Source organism: Rattus norvegicus, chromosome 6 (assembly GCF_021556685.1).
Source record: "Rattus norvegicus strain SHRSP/BbbUtx chromosome 6, alternate assembly SHRSP_T2T, whole genome shotgun sequence".
NCBI classification, from domain to species: Eukaryota; Metazoa; Chordata; class Mammalia; order Rodentia; family Muridae; genus Rattus; species Rattus norvegicus.
In genome coordinates this window covers 96,311,099-96,333,615 of record NC_141539.1, presented here as the reverse complement: position 1 = coordinate 96,333,615, position 22,517 = coordinate 96,311,099, and the positions used below count along the sequence as shown (strand labels likewise).

At 45.4% G+C, this 22,517-nt stretch overlaps 1 long non-coding RNA gene across 1 annotated transcript in view; it reads right to left on the bottom strand.

The window, feature by feature from the left end:
* Positions 1 to 21,168, bottom strand: part of LOC102553798 (uncharacterized) — a 54,583-nt gene extending 33,415 nt beyond the window's left edge. The window contains exons 1-2 of the long non-coding RNA XR_015623110.1: positions 21,045 to 21,168; positions 19,927 to 20,127 (exon numbers count right to left, since the gene is read on the bottom strand). This is a non-coding gene — a long non-coding RNA (uncharacterized LOC102553798). The remainder of the gene's footprint in view (positions 1 to 19,926; positions 20,128 to 21,044) is intronic.
* Between the last annotated feature and the right edge of the window lie 1,349 nt (positions 21,169 to 22,517).

Below are 22,517 nucleotides of genomic sequence, written 5' to 3'. Positions count from 1 at the left end.
CATGAGACTGTCTCATGTTTCCCGGAAGTGTAGAGAACAGGAAATATGACTCCGTTTCTGTCTTGACATCTTAGTCCTAAAAATGTCACTGGAACACAAGAGTGTTCTCTGATATTATATAGATTCTAAAACATGCCAATAGAAAGATACTTATACAAACAGTGGAATAACATCTTATTCCACTGGAACAACATCTGATTCCACCGGAACCAATCCCTTAGGGTTAAAATAATAATAATATCACCTAATTACAAAAGAAAAATTTCTCCTTGCTTTGCCTTGTGTCTCCCTCACTACCATTTATTTTATTTTATTGCAACAACGATGGTAAAGTATTGTATTTGCACTGTGGCCCATTGGGTGGCTAACACAACCCAGTCAGTAGAAAGCTTTCCTCAGTGTTGGAGGTCCGTGAGAAAAGCGCTCAGAACGGTAGACTCTGTGACTGTGATAATCTAGATCTCTCCCCTAAGATTTCCACACCTTCAGGCTGTACTCCTGGTGACAGGTAGGCTATGTCCTTCTGTGTGCACAGTGCTAGACACCGTGTGGGTCCATGTGCTGCAGGGACTCATCAGAACTGCTCAGAGTTGCGACCAGGAAATCCAGAATTAGCTTTGCTAAGTGTGCTTCAACCTTTCCAGCTCCATGTCTCCCAGGGGCCCTCCACATCACAGTCCCACCCTGTATGTCCTCGTAGGCTGCCTGTCCTATGGAGCCATGTTCTCTTGGTTTTAAGCAGAGCCACCTTGCTTTCCTTGATTCAGAGCATCGATACCAGCCAGCTCTCAACCCTCGTGCCTCATGTTCAGCCCAGAGGTGCCATTACCCGTGCTATGAATGCTCTCCCAAGCAGGCAATTCTGCAATGAGGAATTCTTGGGACAAGGCTTATGTAAATAAAATTTTCTTTCCTTTATTAGAAGAAATAAGAATAAAAAAAAACAGTATCAGTCCCCATGTGCTCCCAACACACATGGCATATACATCCCAGGACCCCTGTTAAATGTCTGAAAGACACACAGTACCACATCCGATTTAGAATGTGTTTTTTTTTTTCTTTACAGGTGCATAACTGTGATGAAGTTTAATTTGTGAGTTAGGCATAGAGGAAACACACAGCAGTCATAAAACTGAACAACTGTGACAGTGTACTGTGAATTGTGACAATACACTATGGTAAAATTGCTGCTAGCCTTGTACTTTGGGAGCACTCTTTAAAACAGAGTGACTTAGACTCAGTTTGATAACCATGATGGCCAGTGAGGGACTAATAGCTGGGTGTGCACACAGTGTGGACACATTGGACAAAGGAACGATCTACATCCCAAATAGGACAACTCAGTGGGGTCAGATGCCACAAGGTTTTATCACACTACTCAGAGCAATATGTAATTTAAAATTTATAAATTGGTATGGCACTCTGAATGAGAATGGCCCCATAGATTCATATATTTGCATGCTCGGTCCCCAGTTGACTGAGGAGGACTGAGAGGTGAGGCCATACCTATGTCCTTGTTGGAGAGGGTGGGGGAGGTCTGTCAGTGGGAATAGGCTTTGAAGTTTCAAAATCCTATGCCAGGCGCTCTCTCTCTCTCTCTCTCTCTCTCTCTCTCTCTCTCTCTCTCTCTCTCTTCCTCTCTTTTCCTCTCTCCCTCCCTCTCTCTTCCTCTCTCTTCCTCCTTCCCTCTCTACCTGTCTTTCTATCTCACTGTCTCTGACTCTCTCCCTCTTCCCCTCCCTCTCCCTCTCTCTCCCCTCCCTCTCCTTCCCCCTCCTCCCTCTCTCCTTCCCTCTCCATTTCTGTCTCTTTCTCTCTCCCCCTCCAAACACCTCCACACACACCCCCAGGTAAAGCTGTTAGCCTCTGCTCCAGCCCTATGCCTGACTACATAGCATGGACAGATCCTCTGAAACTGTAAGCAAGCCCTCAACTAAATGCTTTTTATAAAACTTGCCTTGGTCATGGTGTCCCTTTAAAGGTAAGGCACTTGGTTATTTCTGGAACTTTCCATTTACTAATTTCAGACCATAATTGACCAAGAATAAGTATACTCCCAGGAAGCAGACACCGATAAAAGCATAAACTGCATTGGAAAAGGAAGGGAAGCCGTGGTGCGAGTTAAGGGACTTTTACCATTCCTGGGTGTGGCTCTGTGCTCTCAAAGGGCTCAATTCCTGAGACCGGCAAATTATTATTTTTAATTTATTTTCTTGAGACAGGGTCTTGTATATGTATCTCAAGCTGAGTTGAACTTGCTCTAGTTGGCCTCAATCATTCCTTTCACCTGCCCCCTCCTCTCCCAGTGCTAAATTACAGGTATGTAGCATCAAGCCCAGATATCTCAGTGCTGGGAACAGAGCCCAAGGCTCCGTGCATCCTTGAGAAGCACTCTATCAACTGGGCTACATCCTCAATCCTAAGTCATTTGTTTATGTGTGCATTTTATTTATCATTATTGGTACAGTATTTATATGTGTTTATGAGGTATACTGAGATATTTTGACCCACACGGTAAGCAATGGCCAACTCAGAATAGTTAAACTTTTATAATTTCTAGATAGTAGGAACATAAAAATCCTCTATTCTCAGTATTATGATATAGTTAACATATTATTCACTGTATGTACTCTGCTGTCCCACAGAATACCATTTTAACATAACTGTAACCTTGTACCCATTAATTAAACTTTCTCCTTCTCCCCTCCCCACTGTCTTCCCGTCCCTCATAATTACCACCCCATTCTCCATTTCTCTGATGTCAGCTCCATAAGATTGCCCATGTGAGAGAGAGAGAGGGAGAGAGAGAGAGAGAGAGAGAGAGGGAGGGAGGGAGAGAGAGAGAGAGAGAAATGTTTGTCATTCTGCAGCAGGCTTCCTTCATTTAAAATAGTGTCCTATAGGGCAGGGAGATGGCTCAGTGGTTGGGAACACTTGCTGCTCTTGCAGGGGACCTGGGTTTGTTTACCAGCCCACACCAGGGGGCTCACAGCTACCAGCAACTCCAGTTCCAGAGGATCCAACACCTTCTTCTGGCCTCTAGGGGCACTGCATACAAACAAGCAGGGACACATACATACATACATACATACATACATACATACATACATACATACATACAATTTAGTAAAATAATTTCCTATCAACCAAGGCCTGAAAAGTACTTTTAGCTGGGACAGCTCTAACTTAAACCCATGGTGACCGTCCATAGACACACTCTTGCCTGTGTCTAGTGACCTGAACAAGGACTGTTGTTTTGTTGTCAATACAAAAATAAAGTTCTCATATCTTTGCAATATGAGTTTTGTGTTCTATATATTGAATTCTCTGGCTTTCTGTGTACTGCTGTTGCTCTCCTGGTATTGTAAACACACCATTACGCTTGTTCTGAAGCATAATTTTGAAGCCATTATGGGAATGATTTATTAGGAAATAGAAAGGCGGTAAATTTCCAAAAATATAGGTGCACCCACACAAGCGCGCGCGCACACACACACATGCGCACGCGCGCGCGCACACACACACACACACACACACACAATACAGAGAGCAGAAAGATAATCTCCTCAAGACAATAGCACTCAGGCTTTAAATAGCAGCACTCTGCCTTCTAATTTCAGTGCGATGTGTGTAGAATTCCTTCTCTTCAGATGCCAAATCCTGAATGAAACATGCAATGAAAATCGCTGCCTGAAACACGGTGATAGCATTCAGTCCCCTGGCAACACACTAGAAAGGCTTTCAGCTTTAAACCCCAAACTGCCGCACTGGGGCTCTGCTCATGAAATTATTTATTCGTGCCTCGGTTTATAAAGTCCTTTTTATAAGCTTTCTATCGGCTAATAACGGGCTGGAGCACTTATGTTCTCAGCCTGACAGATCCCACATTTATGAGCCTGAAGTCCGATCTTGGCAGAGTGGCTGCCTGGAGGGAGCCATGCTGGCTAACGGAGGGGCTTTCAGTGCAGGGAGGAGGCTGCGGGGCCTGAGGTTGGAATGCTGCTGTGACCAGAGGGATGGCATGGGGGCCAGGAGGGAGGAAGGGAGAGGAGGACTCAACACAGGAAGAATAAATCTGTCCACCACACACCAGCGATCACTCAGCAGCAGCCATATGCACGACAGCAGGGCCGGTTTCCCTTGTGATGATGAAAAGCTGGGGAGAGGGAAGTGGCTTACTGAACAAATTAGAAATAGAAGCAGATTAACACCGTAAATTATATACTTAGACCAAAGTAATTTGGAGTACTTTAATATGCATTTATTCACATGCAATTTATCTCCTAGCAAGGATAAAGCTACAATGAGGAGAGTGGGTTATTACACCCCATTCTAATTCAATCACCAGAGCAGGACTACCAGCTCCTAACCTTGAATAGACCAGCCCTTCCCGAGAGGTTTGACTTGACTAGTTCCTACTGTGAATTCTCAATGCACTGAACACAGTCATGCATTTCTATGAGCTCACCACAGGGGAGGCTGAGGCAGGCCCTCAGTTCAAGACCAACTCCATAGTGAGACTCCATCACAAAAATGAATTCTCAGAGTGCCTAACAACCTCTCTTTCCTCCCACTCACCAGTTATAAATCAGACTTGTGTGTGCATTATGTGGGGTGTATGTGGTGTGTGTGTATGGTGAGTGGGGGAGCTCATGGTAAAGGGTGGAGGTGTAGTGCAGGAGAATGTAGTGGAGGTATGGTATGATGTGGATGGATATGTGTGCATGTGTGCCTGTGTGCGTGTGTGCCTGTGTGTGAGCATGTGTGCATGCATGCTTGTAGATGTGCTGTGTGCATGTGCTATGCGTGTATGTGTGTGTGTAATGGTGTGGTGATGGTGTATGTGGTATATGTGGTGTTGTGTGTCATGTGTGGGTAGTATGTGTATGTGAAGAGATGTATGGGCGTGATGTGGGTGTGGTATATGTGTATATGTTGTATGTGGTATGTGTGTATAAAGGTGTATTGTGGTGAGGGCACGTGGTATAAGATGTATATGGTATGTAGACGGGTTTTAGGCGTGTATTTGACATGCATGATGTGTGGGAATATGGAAGAGGCAGTGTGTGGTGTACAGACATGTGTGTGTGCTTGTGTGTATAGTGTGTGGTATGTATGCTAGGTGTGTATCTAGGGTATGTGTGTGCATGTGCTCTATATGTGGGGATGTGTATAGTATATATGCATATACATATATATATTATATAAATGTATATGTATTCCATAGGGATTGAAGGTTTATTTATTTGTTTTTACCCCTTTAATTAGTGTGTACAAAGAGCCTGATGCCAGAAAAGCACTATAAATGCCATGAGACTATTAATATATATTTAATATTAAAATCACCACTTTATATTGGTGGTAATGAAGCAACAGTGAAGGAGGCAGAATTATGGCAAAATATTGACAGTTGTGGGTAACATTAAGATCCCTTTGCTTTTGATAATATTGAAATAATTTTAAAGTCTTAATGATGAAATTCCCTTACAATGTGACTATATGAACATTAATGTCCTCGGCATTACTCAGTATGGCAGTCCCTCGCCAGCATGACTCCAGTCTTGAACAGCCTGATCTTTACTGATGAGGAAAATGTTTATTTTGTTCTTAATGTTTCTGTGCAGTTGCATCAGCTCTCCGCCACCCAGTGCTGGTCCACTGGCCCTTCTGCTCTTCTCCTATTCCAGCTCAGTCTCACCTTGAGCATCTACACTTGCTGTCCTCATCTCTCCGGCCTTTGCTGACCACTCTAATGGTAGCTGCTCCCTCCAGGACAGTCCTTGCTTCATTTGCTTTGGGAACATAGCCTCATCTGAGGCCGTCTAATTTCTAGGCTCATTAGTTTGTAGCCCTGTCTGTTTAGGGCTCCCAACCAAAAAGCAGAGCCTTTTTGAGCAGGGGACTCTGTGTTGGTTTGAATATGCTTGTACAATGGGAAGTGGCACTATTAGGAGGTGTGGCCTTGTTGGAGGAAGTGTGTCCTGTGTAGGTGAGTTTAGGGGCTCCTAGTGTTTGAGCCCCACCCAAGAAGGAAGAGACCCTCCTCCTGGCTGACTGTAGAAGGAAGTCTCTTCCTGGCTGCCTTTGGACCAAGATGTAGAACTCCTCCAGCACCTCCAGCACCATGCCTGCCTACATGCTGCCAGGTAGATAATGGACTGAACCTCTGAAACTGTAAGCCAGCCCCAGAGTTGCCTTGGCCATGGTGTCTCTTCACAATAATAAAACTCTAAGACAAACTATCAGTCTTTTCAAGTGTGGACTCCCAGTGTACATAGTCCCAATGCCTCAGCAACGGCAGAAACTCAGCAAACATTTACTGAATCAATGAATCAGCCAATCGGTGAGTAAGAGAGAAACAGAAAAAAATAAGGCTTATGGAGACTAAGAAGCTTCACAAAATCGCTCTAACAATCACTAGAGAGAGACAGAGACAAGGGAGAGAGAGAGAGAGAGAGAGAGAGAGAGAGAGAGAGAGAGAGAGAGAGAGAGAAAGAGAGAGAGAGAGAGGAGAGAAGCGAGCAGCAGGGGCCAGTATTAAACCACACTATTGTATTTTGTTTGCTCCATAGCCTCCATAGCATGTAGCATCTCCCAGACCTTGTAAGATCCTTCCTTTTGTCTGGAATAGTGACTCATAAATATTGTGACATACACACACAAGCTCGAATGGTATGGCATTTACTGGATGAAATTTAAGAGGTCTAACAAAGGAATGGAATGAAAGGGTGCTGTGCACGATGAACCTTGTGAAAGCAGACAGAGGTAAAAATTGTCCTTAGCTGAGGGGCTATCTGACGTGCACTCATCCCTGGCACTGGTATAAATAGAAGAGAAAATGCATCCTCACTGTGTTATGGTTAAAATATTTGTATGCTGCTATTATCATCCCATTAAAAGCAACATAATGATTTCAGTGCCAACAGGGCAAACTGAATAAGTGACTTGTGGAAGGAAAAGTTCAAAACAGGAATAAAAACATTATCAACTAGCAAAACAACAAGTCTGAAAAAATTGTAAAGGGAGCATAACTGTTCCTTCTTGAGGAGTCTTTACGATAGATAAAGGCAGTGAAATCTTCATCCTATGTCATTCAGCCTTGGGTCACCTTTACAACCTATATGGATATCGTGTGGGTGGCATGATTTAGCTCAGTCAGGCCTCAGTCCTGCACTATGGGATATGGATACCTCCCTGGGAGAGGGGTTGGCCTGGCAGCTAAGAAGACAGGCATGAGTTTCCAATCCCACCCCACCACTTGCTAACTGGGCTAGATTGCAGATATTAGCTAACTCTCTAAGCCATGGCTTTTCATCTGTACGGAAATGACACAAATAGAATGTCCCCTGTGGAGTTGCAAAGACTTGGGAAGAAAACACATGCTCAAAGCTCTAGTTTCAGTGCCTGCCTGGCCGGAATAAGCCTTCAATAAGCGGTCATGGATGTTGTTTGTAGGATGCAAAGGCAGAGCAATGTAGCAGAAAGACTTGGATGTAGACAAAGCTAGGATAGCATGGGCAAGGCCCCATCTCATTAGTTACTGTTTATGGACCAAGAGAATGCAAAACTGTCCTCCAGGAAGGAGCCTGTAAACATCGTTTTTCCACAGGATAGAGAGAGAGAGTTGGAAGACTAAAACCAGGGTGGCTCTTGTGAGAGGAAAGTAGACTGTTCTTTCCTTCCAGGAATCTATGTTGTCAGGAGTCTAACCACATAGCGAAAGCATTTAAACTCTAAACAGAAAAAAAAAAGTTTCCCAAAGTGACAAACACAGACCAGAAGGCAAGCAGAAATAAAGATGTTTTCATTCAGGTAACACAGTGTGTGCCGTGAGAGTCACATGTAATTATATGTGTTGCTGACACGCCATGACATGGTTCAAAATCTCAATAAACGTGGCAGAAATGCATTCCAGAATTGCAAAGGGTGTTGGTAATATATCTCGGTGGTTAGAGCACATCCTTAGCAAATACAAGGTCCTCTGTTGTGCTCTGCCCTTGGGGGTCAGGGAAAACAAATACGTACGGTCAAAATTACAAATGGCCTGAGATTTCAAGGTGTTTTTTTTTTTTTTTTAACCTTACTTGCAAGTTAATCAGTAAGCCTTAACTAGATGCTGGGGAAGGAAACCTGGCAACTGACTTAGATTGGGGACACTTTATTGATCACAGCGAGAGCAGTGGGTAGAGTACTGGCGTGATGTTCAGTGGTCAGTTCCTCATGCTCCAATTCTGAGCGCATTTCAAGAGGGTAAGATAAAGGCCTGTTCTTAGAGCAAGTTGCATCCCAGGACTAACTGTCCTGGGCAAAGCTGTTTCTGCAGGTGGTGCCTCCAGCCCAGTCTGTTCCCCAGAATTAGGCCCTGTCTTTGTTACTATAAACAGTGCGCATGCCTGTGTTTGCTCATGGGGGAGATGATATCTGCTAGACTGATCACTGTGCAAACATCCTTAGAAACATCATCTAGAACAAAGTTCCCGGTGGTCTAAGTAAATGATCACCTCAGGAGGCAGAGCCAACAATCTACTGAAAGTCAGCCTTCTTGAGACAGAGAGTACCCCTCCTGATTTTCCAGATGGCATGGGACTTGAAGACTTGCATGGCTCAGCTGCCTCAGCCGAGGTTTTCAAAGTGGGTGAGTGATGCTAACATGGACCAGGAGAAATGACTAGCAGTTTGCCTTGCGTCAATTCTATTCTCTACCAACACGCAGTGACAATCAGAAGCCTGTTCATGACAATCCCATCCTAGCTGTATTGGTCTGTTCTAGAGAACAGTGCCATAGTCGGGACAAACCCACAGGGTCATCATATCAACCACATCTGCTCCAAGCCTTATGGGAGGATAACAGGTTATGCATCCAGGAACAGCCCTGTGTGTTTAACATACCTGGTTCCCTAGCACTTATCTGTGAGCACAAAGACTTCCACGCTTCCTCCTACACCCACATGTAAGAGGCTGGCTCTCCCATGTCAATCACTGATCAAGAAACCACCCTATAGGCTTACCTATAGCCCCATCTTATGGAAGTATTTTCTTACTTGCAGTTCTCTCAGGTTCCCTCCTTCCAGATGACTTTGGCTTGTGTCAAGTTGACAGAAAACCATCCGGCACCCTCAGGCTCCAGAAATTTGAACCAGCGCCAGCTACTTAGTTGAATGGAGCAGCTTTTGTCTCCTGCCCATCATTACTGTGCAGAGAGTCCCGCCCCTTGCAGACAGCCCCGCCCCTGCAGACAGAAGTGCCTTATGGGATCTTAAGGTTGTGGCAATAGGAAATGGGGTGGTGAGAGGGGACCTCTCTAGACCTGCTTGCCACAGGTAGCTTGGAAATCCAAGGGTGGCAGGAAGTGACAGTGTATGGTAATTCTGTGACTTGAGACTCCTAACTCTTGACCTTTCTCTGGATATTTCCTTTCAACATTAGACATTTCAACCCATCTTGCCAAGGCTATTCTTAAAACAGAATCAAATATTTTAAATTTTTCCCACAGTCTTTCTGTAGGGAGCTTTCAGAGAGAGAGAGAGAGAGAGAGAGAGAGGGAGAGAGAGAGAGAGTTTTAAACTATCATAGCCCTACTTACTTTTTTCCCCAGTCTTGCTAAATTGCCCAAACTAGCCTTGAATTGTCTTCCCCTTGCCTCAAATAGCTAGGATCCTGGATGTGCACCACCATGTCTATATAAGAAGACTTAATTTTAAGTCCTTTCTTCTCATAAGAAAATGGTGCCATCTCCCATTTAAACATGATCATAGAAACTGCTGCACAGTATCTCAGGTTCCAGCACTACCCCAAATGAGCTGATTCCCTTCACATTAAAAATAATGAAATGCTAAGTGACTTGTCCAAATTGCTCTTGTCCAAAGTCATACAAAAGACCTGAGACAGACCTAGAATTTGGTCCTAGGAAACCCAATGACCGTCTGGGCTCTGAAGCACCAGACTGAAAGAGTAGGGATGCCTCACAGGCAACTGGCCACACCCTGTATATTGAAGTTAAGTAGCACTTACTACAATATAATCGCTTTTTGATGTATGTGACAGGGAGAAGAAAACTGAATTATGTTAGAAAGGATGAAAGGTTGACTCCAAAATGCACCATCAACTGCTTTGTCAAACCTTTTATACAATGTGACAAGAAACCCTTTATCTAGAGGGAGAGACATCAAGAAGTCTTACAAAGAAATAGTTGACAAGGAAGGGTTGATTTCTTGAATATTTGGTAAGATACGCCCTAAAATCAAAACAATTGATACCGGCATCAAGTGAAGTGAGTGAGGCCAAGCATTGCACAGCGTCATCAGAAAGGCAGAGTGCATTGTACAACTGCTACATTGCTTTCTGAAGGGACAGCTGCAGGGTACTCATCTGAATTAGTTACCTTAGCATCACTGTGATCCAACACCATGACCAAGGCAACTTAGAGGGAGGGAGGGATTAATCAGGGCTTGCCCTTCCAGAGGGGTAGAATGCATCCCCATCCAGGTGGAGGCCGGACAACAGCCATGGCAACTGGAGCCGCTCAGAGCTCACATCTCAAACCACAAGTGATAACTGAGGAGAGTGGGGGGCTTTGAAACCACAGAGCCTGTCCCCAGTGACACACACCCTCCAGGTCACACCTTCTAAACCTCCCCAAACAGTGTTACCAACTCAGAGAACATGGAGGGCTTCTCACCCAAACCACAGCACCATCATTTCTATTCCCCAGACAGGACGTTATTAGAGAGGAGCTATCCCAGGTCCAGCTGTTACATGCTGCTGATGTCATGTCACTTCAGAGCACTGGGACTGCTCATTTCTACTCCACCTACTTGCTTTGTTGGAGCTGGGCTTGAAAATCTCCTCTTGTCTTAATTATACCTGTGCTCCTTAACATCCAGAGTTGAGAAGTCAGCCCAAGGCCAGACCTGGTAGCTAATACATATAAACCCAGCACTCAGGAGGCAGAGGCAGGAGGAGCCAAGGAAGTTCGGTGTCACCCTGTCCTATATTGCAGGCCAACCAGAACTCTGTCCAGAAAAAAATAGAAAGAAAATGAAAAGAAAGGAAGGAAGGAAGGAGGAAGGTGGAGGGAGGGAAGGAAGGAAGCAACAAAGGAAGAAAAGAAGTAACCTGATCAAAGAAGCCATTTGCAACCCCCTCAAAGCATTTGCCACCCACCCACAAAATGAAGCCTCTTGTTCCACTTCCTTATGAACCACTCCACAGATTCACATGATCTTCCATGCTTCTGACAGTACCTATGTTATAGGCATGTCACACACACACACACACACACGATCTCATGGGTTAAACAAGCCTTACAGATAATCCAGTTTGCATGGTCTACTTTACAAGTAGAAAAGCTGAGGTTCTGAATTATGTCCTAACAAATCATTATATGAGATTTCTGTCTTAGGCTCTTTGTGCTGCTATAATAAAATATCAGAGACTGGAAATCTTATTCTTCCAGTTCTGGAGGCTGGGAAATCCATGATCAGGTTACCTTCCAGTGGTTCTGTGTCTAGTCAGGGGTTGGTCTGCTTGCGAGATAATACCTTGAACACTCCCTCCAGAATGAGCCAACGGTGGGTTCTTATATGGGAAATAAACAAAAGGTCAAAGGGTCTCACTAGTTCCCTCTAACCCTTCCTAAAGCACTACTCCCATTCATGAACGTGGAGCCTATGACCTAATCACTCCTAAAGATCCCACCTCTTAATTCTATCCATGGACAGTAAAGGTCCGCCATCAACTTTGGAAGAGATTTGAGCATTCAAACCAGTGGACTCTGGCACAGGAGAAGTTCGTCATCTTGGTCTAAGAAAAAGGAAGACCAAATGCTTACTAGAGGAATCTTCAGCAAAGCGATTTATTTTTATTTAAGGTTGCCTCAAGAAAGTTGAGGGGGAGAAATGAAGCCAAATACTAGATGTGACTAAAATTACAATCTCCACCTGTCTCCCCCCACTGCCCTCTCACCTCTACTCCAGCTGCTCCTGTGTGGTTCTCTTGTTCTATCAACATACCTCCACCCTCCTGATGACTTTAGTTTTAATTAGGAGAGGATTTGCTATCCTGACTTAAGTTTACATGCCCATCCTTTCACCAAATCATGGATATCCCAGAGATACGGTCACAGGCTAATATGACTATTATTAGTGTGAGTGTGAGTGCAGGGGAAGTTTACAGAAACCGGTTGTGGTAGTTAACTTTATTGTCAGCTTGCCTGGATTTTAGGATGGCATGAAGGCACATCTCTGGGCATGTCTGTGAGGGTGCTCCCAAGATTTAACAGAGGAGAGAAGACTACGGAGTGGCCAGACAGAACAGAATCTGGAAGGGGCCAGGAAGCGCTGATAGGCAATGGTGTTCAGTACGCTCTGCTTCCTGACTGTGGGTCCACGTGACTGGCTGCTGAACGCTCCTGCAGCCATCCCTGGCCCAGCACGAGGTACCAAAGGAAACCCATCCTGCCTCAAGATCCTTTTACCAGGGTGTTTTATCATGGCAACAGAAAAAGTAGCTAATTCAGCATCCTGCCCTCTGATGCCCTTTGCTGCTTTATAACTCCGAAATTCCTCTCCCCCGGCCATCTTGCTCCTTTATTTGCTTCGATTCGCCTCTATTTTTTTTTTAACAAGTCTGTTGTCCCAGTGACACAGTCTCCCCACCCCTGCCCTACTGTGCTAGCTTCTGCACAGCCACATGGCTTTCCCGCAAAGTGGATGCTTGGAGTTCATTTGCTCCCTGGCTCACCGTCCCTTCCTCAGCCTGCCCCTGCGAAGGTTGATGGCCGCTTTGCTCCAGGCAGAAGGTACACGACTGCATAAATATTCGTTCTGCCAAATATAATCCTGAAAGACAAATGTGTGTGTGTGTGTTTAAAGCCAACTTTAAAATTAAGAAATACCATGTGAGAGTAATTTCATAAATGTTAGAAGCCGTTTGTTTCCAAAGTTCGGTGCCTTCTATAAAGAAATTCAAAATCATAAAAATTACAGTGTCGCTGTCTTCCCCTCTGAGAATTGTGGCCATTTTCATATAGCATTTTCAACTTTTAAAAGTCCAAAAATGCTAATTCTCCAATTTTTTTTCCTTTTGAACAGGCTGCATTCCTTATAAATCACATCAGCTGCCACAGGGCTCCGTTGCGATGAGATTCAAGTAGAAGAGAATTATTATATTCAAAGAAGCAATGCAGAATGGCCTGAGAGATGGCTCTGTAGTTAAGAGCAGTGGCTGCTCTGGCAGAGGACCTGGGTTTGGTTCCCAGCACCCAAACAGAGACTTACAGTTGTCTCTAACTCCAATTCCCGGAAATCCAATGCCCTTCTGGGACCAGGCACCCACACAGGACACATACATATATGCAGCTTTCTAATTAGGGTACACTGGCTGGCAGATTCCAACGATCCTCCTGTCTCCTCCTCCTCCCAGTGCTGGGGTTACTGACACGTACTAATATATTCAGCTTCTAATATGGATGTCCAGGACGGAACTCTGTCTCACGCTCACCTGGCGAGCATCTCACCCACTGAGCCATCTCTGTTGTCCCAGTATGCACATTAAGTTCTTGGTCCCTTAAGCTTACAAAACTTCTTCAATATTCCAATCAAGATATTCTTTCAAATACATTAAGCTCCAAAGACACAACAAGTTTTGCATAATTTTTTTGACGAGTTGGCAATTCACTTGTCTTAAACTAAAGTCTTTGGGATTGTGTTTTGTTTTGTTTTGTTTTGTTTTGTTTTGTTTTGTTTGAGACAGGGTTTCTTTATGTAGCCTTGGCTGTCCTGTCCTGTAATCCAGGCTGGCCTCAACACTCAGAGATCTGCCTGCCTCTGCATCCCGGGTGGTGGGACTAAAGGCCTACACCACCACTGCAGAGTTCTAATCAAATGTCTTAATTATCACTTAGCAATTTTGCTGGGAACAGAGAGCAAACAAGGGGCAAGCATAAAGCAGAGAGCAGGTCCACGGTTCATGGCAGTACAGGAGAAGAAAGGACCAGAAGATCGAGTGTTGTGCACAGTGTGGCACCGCTGCCCCGAGTAAAAGGAACCATGAAGCTCTGGAGCTGTGGCTCTGGAGGGGAGGGTCCAAAAGCTGAGAGCCTCCTTAGAACTTACACAGCTTTGAAGTGGGCAGAGATCGGATCCCTTGAAAACCTTTCAGAGCACAATTCTCTCATCCTGCTCTGAGTCCTGAAATTATACATTCTCAGACAGTGAGTGTCTAAGATGTGGCCACAGCTATTTAGAAACACTTCAGAGCATGTGAGCACAATTTCATACCATATTATCAAGGGTTCTTATGAAATTATATGATTCATCTCTCCGAACCCCAGGCAGTCCCTCCAAACTGAAGATAGTCCTCTGAAACTTATCAGTAAGCCCTGATTATTTGGGCTTTCGGGTTGCTTTTAACAAAGGCTCCCCAAATTAAAAGTATCCCTTAAGACGACATTAATTGGCTGAAATAGACAGTTCGCAAATGGAACAAGAGGTGTCGCGTCATTAAATGGCTGACTTGACTAAGGGCAATGTTTCTTTCAGCGCTCTCTTCTCTGGTGTTTGTCTGTCTCAGAGATACTGTATCTCCAAATTCTTCTGGTCTTCCTCTCCAGTGACTCCACTGAAGCAGGAAGTTGATTCGCTGAAAAGAAACGTCCTCACTGGCCAGCGGGCTGTCCTCTGTTGAAGAGCTGGTCCAGTTGCATGCTTCAGCTCCATTTCAACACAACGCTACTTGCATTCCTATTCCAAGCCTGGCCCAGGAGGCAGGGGTCACATAGGAAATCTGGAAGCCATTCCTAAGGAACTTTAACCTCTTGGCAAAGGGTTTGATTCCAGAATACACACAGAGCAAGGAACTGAGCACCCAAGACGGATCATCCAATTCATGTGTAAGAGGACGACTAATGTGTCTTGTGCATTCATTCGGGAATATTCCAAGGGATCCTGGATACCCTGGATCACTATCCTGGACAGCTGGGGACTGCTGCTCAGGAGGTGCAAGCAGCAGGCATGTGCTAGGGGCCACTCAGCAGCCTGACATCCCCTGTTGCCCCAGGCACTGAAATCCTCCTATAGGAGGACTCCCTCTGTTTGTGTCTGGCACATGAGTCTCTGTTCTGTGTGTCACTGAAAACCAATTTATCCCAGCACGGTGGCCTGGTTTTTGCTTAAGGCCTTCCCTTCCCTTGCTTGACTCTGGCCCCTCCTTTCTCTTTTTTTTTTCTTCCCACTCCAACTTCTTTCCCTCTGGCCGCCTGCCTAGGATGTTTCTAGTAGCTGAACAAAGATTCAAGTCTCCTAACAATTCAGTCAGGGCCCCTCTTCCACTCTCACGGGTAGGGCTTTGATAGGAAAGTTCTTTCTCCTGACGGACAGTCTCACCAGATCTCCTTAGGGTTCTGGAAAATGAGAGTCCTCAGGTCCACCCACTGTGGGTAAGCGGAAGTCCCCGCTGAGACACATGCTCTCCTTGGTGGCAACTCAAACCCAACAAAGGCTCCTCCCTTCCCTGGGAAGTGATCAGACATTGGCTTGAAAATAAAGCCATGTTGATCAGAACACCTCGTAAAGAACAAAGAGAATTTGATTCAGGAGACAGAAGACCACCCAGGGCAGGCAAACAAAGAAAGGCTAAGAGAGAACAGAAGAGGGGGAAACGCAGGAAGGAAATACAGAGCCATAGGTTCTGACAAGCACAGGGCTTCCAGGGAAGTATTGGCAAGAGTCAAAGCAACAACTTTCATGCCTCACAAGGCCACATCAGTCATTCCCAGTGAGACCAGGACCCCGACTCCACTCCAGAGCCCTTTGTAAAAAAACCTGATAGGGCTTACTTTTTACTGTAATCCAAGCAAGTCCGGAGAGGGAGGAGGGTGAGGTATATTCATTACACCGCCCCACCCCCTCAGACGCAAAGCCCCAGCAGTTTGATTTCGCTGATCACAACAGGCTGTTGCGTGGTGATGCGGATGGTTGCAGCCTGCCAGCATTTGGTCCTTTCTGTGGGTTTAATTATTCCCTGATAATAACTTCTCCCCATTTCTATGAAGAACAGATGATCAACAATACCAGCTCAAGGCCCCGTGTGCCACGCAGGAGGTGGTTACAGCTTCTTCCAAACACAGTTTATGAATGTCATGTCCGTGTTATTACATTCTCACTGCAAAGCTCTAATATCAATAATAACAGTCTTTCCATTACAAATATTTAAATAAATGCTTTCCATGTGAAGCAGGAGTCATTATTATCAATATTTGGGCGAACAGGAATACTGGTGACAGCTCCAACAGCTGCGTTCAGCTTTGGCTCAAAAACAAAACACAGAAAAGCTCCCCAGTGAGAAACAAGGAAGGGTTTGATGAGTTCCACTCGGCTCTTCAGTTACAGATTATTAAAAGATGAATTATAAAATTGGCCCAATAGCGGCCATACACATTCTTTCTGGACAGCGTCATCTCCAAGGCTCCGATAGTCACTGAGGAATCTTCAAATCACAGAACAATCCAGCTCTCTAACTCAAACAGACAGTGTTTGTAAAGCTGCCATACGCCATTAGCACGTGAGCTTCCCTGAGCTAGGGTGTCATTACTTAACCACAGACAGCCACGCGCAGTCTCGGATGGCACCAAGACCATTTAGATGGCATAAAGGTCTAAGTATCGCCCTATTCTGATCCATGAAACAGGGCTTGGGAGGAAGTACTTTCAGAACATCTAACAGGTGGCTTTGAACTAAGGTGCTTTCCTAGCCAGACACAGGATTCAGCAGTGCACGATTATGAATTCTGGGTAAAATTCAGTAATGTATGCTGACTCTGTTAGGATGGAGACTATTTCCAGCACAACACACCAAGCAGTTATTCATTTTCAGAGTGTCTCCCTTAGTCAGGATTTATCAGGAAAATAGAAAAAATACACACACACATGGGGGAGTATATTATATTTATTTTTGAGAAATTGGCTCATATAATTACAGGGTTGGCAAGTCAGAAACCACTAGAGCAAACTGGGAGGCCAGGAAGTCAGTAAGAATCGATGATGTGGTCTTGACATTGAAGTCTACAGGCCAGGCTGGGGGATAGGAGAGTTACTCAGACCAGGCTTCTGTGTGGCATTCTTGGAGGAGAATGGATCCTTTAGGGAGCCTCAGTCTTTGCTCTAAGGCCTTTCATTGATTGGATGAGCCCACCCATGTCGTAGAAGGTTGTCTGCTTTACCCAAAGTCTACTGGTGGCAAGCATCAGTCATGTCTAAGAATAGCAGCACAGGAAAATCTACACTGCCGTTTGGTTCATGAAGTATATATAGCACAGCCTAATCAAGTTGGCAAATAAAATTGACCATTGCTCTAACATTTCTGTTAATGTGTCTGCTGGAAGTTGGATGTGTGTATTATGAAAGTCAGCATCATTTCACAACCCAACTGAGGAGAACTGAGCTCTCCTGGCTCATTTGTTCACAAGCCATGGCATCCTCCAAGGCATGGAGTCATCAGAGGTCCTTCAGAGTGGAAGGGGGTGGGTGCACAGCATTTCCATAAGTCTCTGCTGCCTGCCCCCTTTATCTCCCGCATACTTAGAAGCAAGAAAGCTTTGCCTGACATTCTAGATCACCTGTTACTTGATCTTGTTCGCCGAGCTACTTTTCTACCCGTATGTTTCCCAGAGACCCCCACCCTCTGTAATTAGAAGCCTGGTTTCCCCCGTGGATATGTAGAAGTGGCAAAGAGGACTGTAGGAACAGAGCTCTCTGTACCTCCTCACTCCACTCCTCTGTCAGCACTGCAGGGCATGGGTATAACATGAAGGTCTGGAGATAACTCCAGGATGCCACAGCACAGATATGAGAGCACTGCTGAGCATGTGTGGTCAGTGGCTGCCACAACTTACCAGGCTAACTCTTCTAAAGGACTGTCCCCAGGATACAGCTCAGTGACAGTCATCTTGATCCCCTGCCTTCAAATCTATCCTTTTCATACCCCTCACACAGGATATTAACTGCTTTTGTATTTTCTGCTATGACCAGAGTTTCCGAGAGAATGGTTGAAAGGTGGAAGGCCTGATTAAGTCCCACAGGATTCAGGCGACAGTCTCTTGGTTCCCTGTGCTTGGCCAAGCATGGCTGTGGGAGCAGGGTAGGGGAGACTGTCCGCTTCATAGTGGACAGAGAGCAAAGAAGAGACTGGAAATCATACATCTCACTTAAAGGTGTGACTCACCTCCTCCAGCCAGGTCCCACCTCCTGACCTCCCAAAATAGCACCAGCAGGAGGAGACCCAGCTTTAAAGCATGAGACTCTGGGAGACATTTCATATTGAAATTCTGACAGAGGGAGAAGCCCTTCAGCCCCTCACCACAGTGAACCACCATTCCTCTAGGACTAAACCCTCAGAGGGAAAAGTGTGGTCTTCTGCCACCTTCTGCAACACCTTCTTAGTTCAGCGGTCCAGGGTAGTACTGCTCAGTAGGCCAGGCTAGGCTTTGTACCTCAAGTCTACCTTGCACAGTAGGATCTGACAGCAGTAAGCCTTCCCAGCTCTTCCTCTAACTAACCTTTAAGAAGACAGGCACACTACACATCCTTTATCCCAAGAACATAAACCAGTTCTAAAAAGCAGGTTGGTCCAAAGCTACATTAAGAAAGAAAATTATTTTCTTCAAACGAATATCAATCTGCCAAGATTTCCTCTGCCCACAATAGTAAGAGTACCTTATCTTACAGAGCATAGAGATGTCGGATCACTTTTTCGTAGTCTCTCCATTCCTGATAGCCCCTGGGAATGACAGAGGCTGGGTCATCTCACGAGAGCAGGGCACAGCACAGGCCGTGTCAACAGCAAGACCTCTTTTCTCTGAGTCATCGCCTAAGAGTCTTCCCTGCCTGTGATCATGGTTCATGAGAAGGTCATGGCATGAAAAGTCACAACCACAATAGGATGAAGGGGGGCTATAAAAGACTGCTGCAGGTAGGTCTGCCATCCCAGGAAGTGGTTGCTACAGTATCTCAGCAGATGTGTCGCCTACATGCGGTACCCCAGGAATCACAGCAAACCTAGCAGGAAGCTCTCTGTCCATGACACAAAGGAGCAGCCCAATACCCAATTCCCATCCCCGTGTGTGTGTGTGTGTGTGTGTGTGTGTGTGTGTGTGTGTGTGTGTCTGTGTGCCTGTGTGTCTATGTGCATGTGTGCATGTGTGTGCATGTGTGTGTGCATGTATGCATGTGTGTACTGTGCATATGTGTGCATGTGTGTATGTATGTGTATGTGCACACATGTGTGCATGCCTCTGTGTGTGTATGTGTGTATCTGTGTGTGTCTGTGTGTGTGTTGTGTGCATGTGTGTGTGCATGTGTATATGTATGTGTATGTGCACACATGTGTGCATGCCTCTGTGTGTGTGCATGTATGTATCTGTGTGTGTCTGTTTCTGTGTGTGTCTGTGTCTGTGTGTTTGTGTGTCTGTGTGCATGTGTGTGTGCATGTGTGTATGTATGTGTATGTGCACACATGAGTGCATGCCTCTGTGTGTGTGTGTGTGTGTGTGTCTGTGTGTGTGCATGTGTATGTGGGGGGTCTGTGTGTGTCTGTGTCTGTGTGTGTGCATGTGTGTGCATGTGTGTGTGCATGTATGCATGTGTGTACATGTGCATATGTGTGCATGTGTGTATGTATGTGTATATGCACATATGTGTGCATGCCTCTGTGTGTGTGTGTGTGTGTGTGTGTGTGTGTGTGTGTATGTATGCATGCATGTTCATCTTTAGGATGATGGAACTATTCTCTCTGAAAACATCTCTGGCAAGGAGAAAGAACAAAATCAAGAAAGATTTTTCTCACCATCATCAGCAATGTCCAAAAATCTGGGCTGAAAAGCTGGCTTATTAGACACACGTCCTTCATTAGCCAAAGATATTTGTCCTCTTACCTATTTCCAAGCAGAGCAGTTGTAGATCTAAATAGCTGACTGGAGAGCTGGACCACCCTTTCGGTGGGAGGAGAGGAAAGCCAAGTACAGCCGAGTGCCTAAGCACTTCTGATGGTTGAAGCAGTGTTGGGCCTGTTAGTGCCCAGATGGAAATGGGGGAAAGTTATGATAAATATAGTCACATGCTCCCTTTTATTTCACCTGCAAAGATAAAGAACAACAACAAAAAAAAAAAGCAAGATTTTAGTCATAAAGTTCTTGACAAATGTGAAAAATCCTGTTACCTGAGCACATTTCCCGAGTCCTAGCTTGTGGTTGTCAACGAAGAAACCAGCATCTTTATTGTTTCCCATTGAATCTTGGTGCCTGGCAAAATGTCTGGCACACAATAAATGCTCAATAAATATTTATTGAAACAATGTGTTCTGCAGACTGAAAGGCTGGATAACTTTGACTGTTTTCATCCCAAATTTAGGGAAATGAAATGCGTCCTACTTGTCAATTACAGTTTAAGGCGATTAGCTAGCAGGAGGCAGCTTTCCTGAAATAGGATTCCAGGCGGCGATCAACCCATCTGTCAGCTAGTGATACAGATATTAAGAAATAAAAAGTATCTGCAAGACCGCTAAGTCCTACCTCCTGCCCGTGTGGAGAAGCAGCTGAAGTGTCATTATCTGCTTAAGCCACAGGACGAGAGTCCTTCAGCCCCTCTGTTCTCCACCTCCAGAGTCTGCTGAGAAAAAGATACCCCCACCAGAAAGCAAATAGACCCTCATGCTGTTTATACTGGAAGACATCCTGCTGGTCAAATTCTTCTCCCCAGCATTCAAAGTGTTTCAGGTCTTATTCTCTATTTTCTTGGTGCGAGTCAATAGTTCACGGGATGCAAATAGATGAGTTAGACTAAACACGCCACCATTAAAAGCTTGGTCTTTTGAGTAACCAGCCCCTTTTCATTCTTAATAATTAGAGTAGAATTGAGCTGAGGCTTATATGTTTGAAATCTATGGCAAAGGAAGTTGTTTGAGAAAATACGTAGTGTAAATAAGTACAAGTGTTCTATCAAGATTGTAATAAGTCACATTAACCCCATCGGTGAGAGCTAAACATCTAAATACCTTTTATAACGATTATCTGTGAATAAAGCGTTTAGGCCCCTGAAGAATGCAAGTGATTCTTATCAAAGTATGTCGAACCGGATCTCTCCATTCACGCTTTGGCATAATCTTCCAATGTTGTTTCCTTTAATGATGCACAAGGGATGTTGGTGACAAATTATTTTTAAAATATTCTCTGACATTTTGTTTTGGCCACAGTTTCACTTAAGCAAATGAATACGTTGCTTTTCTGTGAAAATACTGGGTAAAAAGAGCTTGGGAGCACAGTTAATATTTCAACGCATAAAGGTGTGAGCTTTAGAAAGAGGAAATGTCCCCTTTACCAAAACCCTTTAGCAATGCTTGATTGGGGCCTTTCCTCCTTGATGAGGACCCTGATGGAGACACTTGACTGAGTGACACAGAGCAGAATGCAAAGTGGGGGAGGCATTCACCATTTCCCTGCATCAGAATCCTGACATTCCTCTGGTTTACTGGCTGTTCACTTTGTACATTCTTAAATCACAAAATCGTAGAAAAAGAAAGGAAGAAGAGGACTGCCATGCCTCTGTTCAAAGAGGCAGTTGGACTTCTGTACTCCTGACTGTGCTAGCTAACATTTATTTAGAGAACACGAACTGTCCCTGGCACCTTGGGATTTAAGAATTTTCCACTTTACAATGGTAAAAAAGTGACATACATTCAGTATTTTGCATTCAAAAATTTGCACGCTGAATATGTTGCCAGGCCTAGTGGCTCACACCTATATTTACAGTATTTGGGAGGCTGATGCAGGAAGATGATAAACTCTAGGTCAGCTTAGGCTACTCCACAAAAGTCTTTCTCAAAAGGGGGAGGAGAAGGAAGAGAAGGAAAGGGAGGAGGAGAGGTAGAAGGAGGGTAAGGAGGAGGAAGGGGGAGGAGAAGGGGAAAGAGGAGGAGAAGGAGGAGAGGGGAGAGGAGAAGAAGGAGGAAAAGGAGCAGGAGAGGGGAGAGGAGGAAAGGGAGGAAGAGGAGGAGGGGAAGGGGGAGGGGGAGGAGAAGGGGGAGAAGAAGGGGAAAAGGGAGGAGGAGGAGGAGAGGGGAGAGGAGGAGAAGGGGAGGAGGAAAGGGAGGAGGAGGAGGAGAGGGGAGAGGAGGAGAAGGGGAGGAGGAAAGGGAGGAGGAGGAGGAGAGGGGAGAGGAGGAGAAGGGGAGGAGGAAAGGGAGGAGGAGGAGGAGAGGGGAGAGGAGGAGAAGGGGAGGAGGAAAGGGAGGAGGAGGGGGAGAGGAGGGGAGGAGAAGGGGAGGAGGAAAGGGAGGAGGAGGAGGAGAGGGGAGAGGAGGAGAAGGGGAGGAGGAAAGGGAGGAGGAGGAGGAGAGGGGAGAGGAGGAGAAGGGGAGGAGGAAAGGGAGGAGGAGGAGGAGAGGGGAGAGGAGGAGAAGGGGAGGAGGAAAGGGAGGAGGAGGAGGAGAGGGGAGAGGAGGAGAAGGGGAGGAGGAAAGGGAGGAGGA